Here is a 7,412-nt window from a genome sequence, read left to right on the forward strand (position 1 = left end):
AACCCTTCAGCAGTCCCCCACTGCCCTTGGGATAAAACCCAGGCTCCTTACTGTTACTCACAAGGGCCCTGCCTGCCTCTTTGACCTTCTTAGTCTTAGCCGTGACAAGCTCCTTCCACCTCAGGGCCTTTGCACATGCTGTTCTTTCTGTTAGGGAGGCTCTTCCTCTGGTTCTTTGCATGACTACCTCCTCATCTTTCAGGTTCTGAATAAACGTCAACTGCTTGGAAAGGCCTCCATCCTTTACTTTGTCCACAGAAGCCCGTCTGTCACTAAACATCACCCAGAATATTTACTTTAAGGCAATTTGTGATCATGCATTGTGCTTGTGTCCTCATGAGCCATCTCTGTGAGCTCTGTGAGGGCAGGGACTGTGTCTAGGGCCTCCATGCACTGTTGTGTGCTGGAGGGGGTGCCTGCTGAGGGGGCAAGAGTGGATGGAAATCCAGCCCCACTTCACTCGCCAATAGTTTGCCCTGGTGCAGGCTGTGTCTACCCAAGAGGACACCTTTTCCTCATTTGCACAGAGGTACATATGGGCTCTGTATGGACTAGCAGCCATCTCAGCAGGACTGGTCCCAGAGGGGTTCCCTGTAACCTTGAATCTCTTATGAAGGAAATATTACCACAATGAGAAACCAGTCAGAATCCATGGCTTAGAGAAAAATGGACACCCCGCCTTGAGCCTAGGACAATTCTGTCCTCAGTCCACACATCCCTGCTTTTGCCCCTCTCTGAGCCCCAGTCTTCCCATCTGCAAAATGGGCTTTCTCTCCCATCACCCTCCAGGTACCCCCAGTGTTCTCCTAGGGAGAATTCTTTCAGTGCCCATTATTCAGATGGGACAGCAGGATGGTCACAGGATGAACGACTGAGGATCTGGATAAAGCCAGGGCTCCAGCAGGCTGCCTTACCCGCTCCTGCAGCTGCACGAGGAGTGGGTGGGCGTTCCCGGCCTCCTGTCGGCTCCTCCACCCTCTCAGGCCTGGGGGCAGCTCTTATATGCCCACAGTGGCTCTGGGGACATAAAGGGGGCACAGCCACCAGACACCCGTTAGTGTGTCCTGTCAGAAGCAAATTGCGGTTTTCCCTGCGGGCCTGGGCTAAGCCTTCCTTCTGGGGGGAGAGTAAAAGGGGGGACTGGCTGGGGTCAGTGCCCAGGGGTGGGAATGAAACCATGGGGACTGCAAAGGCAGCCACCTCCCCCCAGAACTTGGGCTGGGGTAGGGCATTCAGCCTATCTATAGGATCTCCCTCCAGGGTTCTCCAAGGGTCACACCCCGATGGCACAGAATCCACCCTGCTTCCCCACCTACCCCAACTGAGGCCCAGGGAAAGAAGGAAGGAGCTTAAGGCTGCTGGGTCTTCTGTCCCTCTGCCACTCCCCCCATCCCAGGCCTGGCAGGGAGATGGCCATGGGGCCTGGAGAGAGGAACTCTGGGCCAGCATGGGGGAGGGGCACCAACTCCACCCCCACCTCCCAAGACCCAGTGTCCCCCCTGGAGTTCCAGAGCAGGCTGCTTTTTTCCCTTCCTGAGTCTGGTGCAGATGACGGTAGAGAGAAATTCATTCATTCATCCATCCATTCGTTCATTCGTTCTTCAGCAGGCGTTTGTGGAGCACCTACTGTTTGCTAGGTGCTGGGGATACACCTGTAAACAAAAGAAACAAACCACCTGCCCTAAAGGAGATGACCAGTAGAAATATAATGCAATTAAAAAGTTTTCTAGTAGCCACATTTTTTAAAAAGGTGAAAAAGAGACAAATGTATTAATTTTTTTAAACATGTTTATTGGAGTATAATTGCTTTACAATGGTGTGTTAGTTTCTGCTTTATAACAAAGTGAATCAGCTATACATATACATATATCCCCATATCTCCTCCCACTTGCGTCTGCCTCCCACCCTCCCTGTCCCACCCCTCTAGGTGGTCACAAAACACCGAGCTGTTCTCCCTGTGAAATGAATTAATTGTAATAGTATAGTTTAAATTGTACGTGAAGAGTATGTGGCTGTTTACTGTTGCTATACTTTCAACTCCTCTGTGGATTTGAACATTTTCAAATACAAAAATGGAAAAAGGACTTCCCTGGTGGCGCAGTGGTTAAGAATCCGCCTGCCATTGCAGGGGACATGGGTTCGAGCCCTGATCCGGGAAGATCCCACATGCCGCAGAGCAACTAAGCCTGAGCGCCACAACTACTGAGTCTGCGCTCTAGAGCCCGTGAACCACAACTACTGAGCCCGCGTGCCACAACTACTGAGCCCGCGTGCCACAACTACTGAAGCCTGTGCACCTAGAGCCCGTGCTCCACAGCAAGAGAAGCCACCGCAATGAGAAGGCCGCGCACCACAACAAAGAGTAGCCCCTGCTTGCCGCAGCTAGAGAAAACCCACGTGCAGCAATGAAGACCCAATGCAGCCAAAGATAAATAAATAAATAAATAAACAAATTTATTTTAAAAATGGAAAAAAAATCTAAAAAAAATAGTATAGTTTATTTAACCCAATATATCCAAACATTCAATCAATATAAAATTCTTAATAGGTACCCTACACTCTTTTTCTCGTACTAAATCTGGACACCAAACTTGGACGCGCGCATTTCAAGTGCTCAGTCTCTTTGTATGACTGTTGGCCATCATGTTGGTCAGTGCAGCTCTGGAGGGAACAGGTAAGCCTGTGATGCAGTAAGTCAGGGGCTGATGACAAAAATAAAGCAGGAGATGGGGTGTAGTTTTCAGTATGGTGGTCGGGGGGAGGCCTTACATTGGAGCAGGTGTGACTTTTGACCTGCAGGAGGAGAAGGAGTGGGCCAGGTGGTTACCTGAAGAAAATCCTGTCAGATGGAGGGAAGGGCAAGTTCAAAGGCCCTGAGGTGATGTGTTCCAGGAACACCAAGAGGCCTGTGCGGTTCAAGGGGTGTGGGGACCATGGTGCCGAAGAGGTGACAGGGCCCTGCAGGTTACCATACGGACTTAGAGACTTTGGCTTTTGTTTACAATTCTTCAGCAAGTCCTAGCTAGGCATCCCCTCCTCCAGGAAGCCTTCCTGACTCCCAAGCTGGCTGTGATCCCACAGCCTCCTGGGATCCCTTCTGTCAGAATCTGTGACATGCAAGGCTGTAACCATGTTTCTGGGTACTCATGGATCTGCCTCCTGCATGGGGCCCTGAGGCCCTGCCTGGTGAGATGGGAGGAGGGATGGTATTTGCGTGATTCACCTCGTAACCTCTGAACCCCTAACCATACAGTGTTTAGCCTATGACTTTAGACACTGAGCCGGGTTACTCAACCACACCACTTTTTAAAAAAGTAAACCTTTTATTGAAGTACAAAGCCCAGATCCTAAGTGTACAGCTTGATGAATTTTTACAAAATTCTTTTACTCCAGAAGCCCCCTTCTGTCGCTCGGTCCTGACCTCTAACACAATGGATGAGCTTGGTCTGCTCTTGAGGGTCCCGTAAATGGAATTGCACATGTGCACTCTTTTGTGCATGGCCCCTTCACACCCCATGTCCATGCAATTCATTCACGTTGCTCAAGGCAATGATTTGTTCTTTGCTCTATGCTACTCCACTGTGTGAACACATCCAGTTTGCTTATCCATTCTCTTGTCTAGAGGCACCCAGGCCTTCCAGTTGTTGGCTATTAGAATAAAGCTGCTCTGAACATTCGTGTTGAGTGTTTTTGTGGACGTGTGTTTATTGTCCACTTCTCTTGGGTGGCCAGCCAGGAGACCGGGATTGCTGGGTCCCAGCAGCGCAGCGCATGGGGGGTTTTCCTAGGAGCCGCCGGGGCTCTCCCAGTGCCTCTGCACTGGCACACCCACCAGCGGTCTGAGAGTCGCAGCTGCTCCGCATCCTCACCAGCACTGGGTACTACCAATATTTTTAAGACATTTGTTGGGGGGGGAGGAAAGCTATCACCTGCCATTTATTGAGCGCTTATTGTTTGCAAGGCACTGATGTGTACGAATCCGTACAGTCATCACGATGACCAGGAAGGTCAGCTCTGTCATAACTCCCTGTCTTACCCTCAAGGAGCCAAGGCTTTCTCTCCAAGGGGAAGCCATTGGCCCAAGGTCAGAGGAGAGTCTAGCCAGCCCATCTGACTCTTGACACTGTTCATCTCCCCCCACCACCTTTTTTTTATTGTAATATATTTGATTTACAATGTTGTGTTAATGACACTCATCATCTTAACCACTGCCCTGCCCAGCCCAGCCCCCCAGAAAGGAGAAAAGTGCTACTTAGTTTCTGGCCTGCCTTATCTTCACCAATTCCTTCCAGACCCCACTCCAGAGGAGACCCCTACTCGCCAGCTCCCTAGGCACCTACAAGCCACCTCATGCACCAAGGCCGAGTCAGGGATTGGGCCTGCCAATGGGAAGGAAGAATGAAAATACATTTCTCCAGGCCCCACCCTGCAACCCTGACTCAATAGGCCCAGGGTGGAGGACCCAGGAACTGGCGTGTTTAACCAGCCTCCAGGGGCAATCTGATGTGCAGCCCTTTTGAGAACCCTGGGTGATGTGGAGCCACAGAAGGGATTAGAGCAGGGGAGGGACTTGATGAGGAGATGTACCCCTGGATATTAGCTCCTAGAGTGAAGTCCCTGGAACCAGAATTCCTGGGTCCAAATCCTGACTCTGATCATCACTATCTCCAAGCCTCAGTTTCCCCAGCTGCAAAAGGGGCCGATGTTACAGATGCCCACCCTCACCTGTGAGGACAGGTATCCAGGAGATGGACCTTAGGGCATTAAGGAAGGGCTGCCAAAGATGCCTGAGAAATTCAGACGATGGCAAGATCCCTGGGAGGCCTTCCCGTAGGTACTGGTGATGAGAGTGGGCTGGGAAGGGAGAAGGCAGGATGGGTGGTGACTGGTGTAGACACAACTGTGGGGGATGGTGTGTGGTCTTCAGCTTCTCTGGGGGACTGCCTGGCAGGCTCTGGGGGTCGATAGCCGTGGGCTCAGGATCAAAGACGTGGCTCTGCTCCCTCCTTGCTCTGTGACTTTGAGCTGATCACACACCCTCTCTGGACCTCCGTTTCTTTAAAGAAGGATGATGCATCTCGCTGCTGAATGTGGTGTGAAGAAGCAAGGAGGAGACTTGGACTCAGGCAGGCAGGGTTCAAGTCCCAGCCCCACATGCAAGTGTGCCCTTGGGCTCTGGCTTCATCTCTCTGAGCCTCCACTTACTCATCCAGGGTTGGGAGTCTTGGAAGATGAGCAATGCCCACAGGCAGAGAACCCCCATCATTGCCTCTCCAGGAGGTGGGGTCACAGCGCAGGGCTCCCCTTGCCAGCCCAGCCCTCATTTTCTGCCCAGAGTAAATCTGGGGTAACTGATTACTCAAAGAATGTCGCAATCAGATTAGAGATCAGAGCACTCAACCTATTTCCCAGATGGTAAAACTGAGGTCCAGAGAGGAGCTATGGTTTGTCCAAGGCCAAGGCAAGAACCCCATCCTCCTGACTCAAGCTTTGTGCCTTGGTTTCTCCATCTGTGTACTGGCCTGGGAAAGACGGTGGTGTGGCTTTAGGTGGCCATGAGTGTGCTATGTGAACATCCAAGGACGGGATTAGGGGAGTGGAGGGGGCGTCTCTGGCATGCCTAGGGTCAGGCATCAGCCACCCATGGATTACCCAGGCATCCGTATCTGCCAGGCCAGTCTCAAGGCCACCATTGTCCCAGAGCTGGGAGGTGATGGGTGATGAGATTAGGGCTGACTCTGAGGGAAAAGGGGACGGCCCTGGCACCGGGGCCAAGGCGAGGGAGGGGCCCTCCTGCCTCTGAGACATGGGTCTGGGCCAGGCTGGTACACAGACCCACCCCCATGGAGACAGAGACCTTCTGACAGACACACACAGCAACACAAGGACACGTGGACACGTGGGGCCACCATCTCAATAATTTCCAGGGCTGGAGCACCAGCTGATCATAGGGGGCTCCGATGTACTTTTATTTCAAAGTTATGGATTTTTTTTTTTTTTACATTTAGCAAGTGATACTGATTTTCAGGGTCCACTTGGAAAACATTTATTTTAAATTGTATTTTTAACTTAGTTATATGTAAACATACATTTACTTTAAAAAGAGTCAATTTGAAGAATAGTATCAGTGTGAATCCCAGGAGAGGTGATGGGGCAGATATGACAAACAGCAGGAGCCAATTCTCACATGAGTGTCGTCTGTGAGACGTGGAAACACCCTCGGGGCAGACGACATGTGAGTGACGTGGGAACATGCAGACGCACGCAGACGTAGACGGACACCAGCGGTCTCTTCACACACAAACCTCCACCACTGGACACTGGTGTCTGCACAGGCGCCCTGGGCCGCCGTGATCCAGAGGCCATTTATACACTGACACGTGCTCCAAAATGCACATGTGCTCCAAAATGCACACTCCAGCACACAGGTGTGTCTCTGTTGGAGTGGTTACACACACTCCAACACAGACACACCTGTCCACATCTCTCTCAGCCTTACAAACTCACCGGTGCTCACTTATGAGCACTTACTTTGTGCCAGGTGCCATGCTAAGCAGTTTTCATGATTCGATTCATTTAACCTTCATGACAACCCTGCTGAGCAGGGCTGGTACTGTCATCATTCCCATTTTACAGGTGAGGAAACTGAGGTTCAGAGAGGTAAGTGTCTTACCCAGGGCACACAGCAGCAAGGAGGCAGGGCCAGGAGTTGAACCCAGGCAGACTGGCTCCAGAGCTTGAATTCCAATCCCAGCTCTGTCCCTTGAATTGCTGGGTTCCACCTCTCTGAGCCTCAGCCTCCTCATCTGTGAGATGGGGACAGTGCTTATCTCCCTCAACTGTTGGGAGGATTAAAGGAGGTGATGCAGGGAGAACACCAGGGAGCGCACCAGGCCTTGTACAGGCTCCTTGTGAATAGGGCCGTCCTCAAGTTACTAAGATTTGGGGGCAAGCAGCTAAGGTGGGGTGAGAAGAGCTTGTTAAACTGTGTAACCATGGGCAAAGGAGTGGACATCCCTGGCCCTCAACTCCCTCTCTGTAAAGTGGGGATGGCAATGGTCACCCTCCCCTCATAGGGTTATTGCATGGATTAAATGAGAGGGTGCGAGTAAAGCCCTGAGCATGGCATTCAGCAGGTACTCAATATATGCTCAAGCCTGCCCTTCAGACCCCAACCTGCTCCTAGATCCCAAAACCCACCGAAGGGGAGAAAAAACACAAGTCAATTTGCTACAAATAAAGAGATCAAAACTTCAGATGATCGTAAGGGCCTTTCTCTTGTTTATTGCCAAGCCCCCAGCCCAGTCCCGCCCTGCTCACTCCTCACCAAGGGAAGCAGCCCCGGTGATAGGGGGCCAGACCCACCCAGCTCCAGCTGGGCTCCTCCACTGGGTGCAGCCGGTTGGTGGTGT

The sequence above is a fragment of the Eschrichtius robustus genome, chromosome 16 (genome assembly GCF_028021215.1).
Source record: "Eschrichtius robustus isolate mEscRob2 chromosome 16, mEscRob2.pri, whole genome shotgun sequence".
NCBI classification, from domain to species: domain Eukaryota; kingdom Metazoa; phylum Chordata; class Mammalia; order Artiodactyla; family Eschrichtiidae; genus Eschrichtius; species Eschrichtius robustus.